Below are 1122 nucleotides of genomic sequence, written 5' to 3'. Positions count from 1 at the left end.
AAACCTAGAAAGAATTTTATGTGAACATCTTTGATTACTTATTTTTAACTTTTGAGGGAAAAATACATTTAGCATATAATTAGTATATCAAACTTATATTTTTAAATAATTTTCATAAGTATGATATTTATTTATATAATATATTATGAAAAATATAATTATTCTAGTCTCGAGTGGACAAAGATATTATTTTTTAACGTATAAGATCTATTTTTTAATAATTCAAAAATTAGATATTATTTTAAATAATTACATATTTTACAATAATATCATTTTTACCTCATAAAATTATAAATGATTAATATATTAAATATTAAAAATATAAAATAATGTTAACTATTTAAATTTATAAATATTTTATTAAATCAAACTTTTTATATATTATTATTATTATGTTTATAATTTTGAGTAAAACATGAGAAATAAAATTGAGAAATATTCATATGAAAAGAATTCATTATTGTAGTGGTATTTTTGTTCAAAGTAACGAGAATTATGTAATACTTAAGAATTTGAAGGTAATGATATTTTCACAAATAAATTATTATTTTGCAATGATATTTTTCGTGATCCAAACATGAGAATATAATTTCGGAAAAGATCATTCCCCTTGATAGTGATTTTTTTGACGAATTAAATGCATCCTTAAGATTTTAAATATAAGATATAATTTTCTAAATAAAAAATTATACATTTAATACCTAAAATATTATTTTTGTTATGTTTTGATACCTATTTTTTTCTCAAAATTATCCATAACATTTAGTTTAGATTTTGTTTTGGCATACGCCATTTAAAGAATTAACAAAACTACTAACGTGATACCATAAGATAATACAACATTATCATTGAAAATGATAAAAAACATTAGGTCAATAATTTTATTAAATTTTTAACAACGAGATATCAAAATAAAATCTAAATTAAACATTATATATGATTTTAAAAAAATAAAGTTTGAATAATAAAATAAAACAAAATAATAATCTAATTTAAAATAATTTATCTAGAAATTGAGAACCTAACGTCACTGACTCCGTCATAAAATGGAAAGGTTTAAAAAGAAAAAACAATTCCGCTATAATGACTTTAATTAGGCTGGACGTAAAAGAATTTTCTGAA

The sequence above is a fragment of the Hibiscus syriacus genome, unplaced genomic scaffold, assembly GCF_006381635.1.
Source record: "Hibiscus syriacus cultivar Baekdansim isolate YM2019G1 unplaced genomic scaffold, ASM638163v2 tig00110387_pilon, whole genome shotgun sequence".
NCBI lineage: Eukaryota > Viridiplantae > Streptophyta > Magnoliopsida > Malvales > Malvaceae > Hibiscus > Hibiscus syriacus.
Note: the sequence above shows the minus strand (reverse complement) of the source record.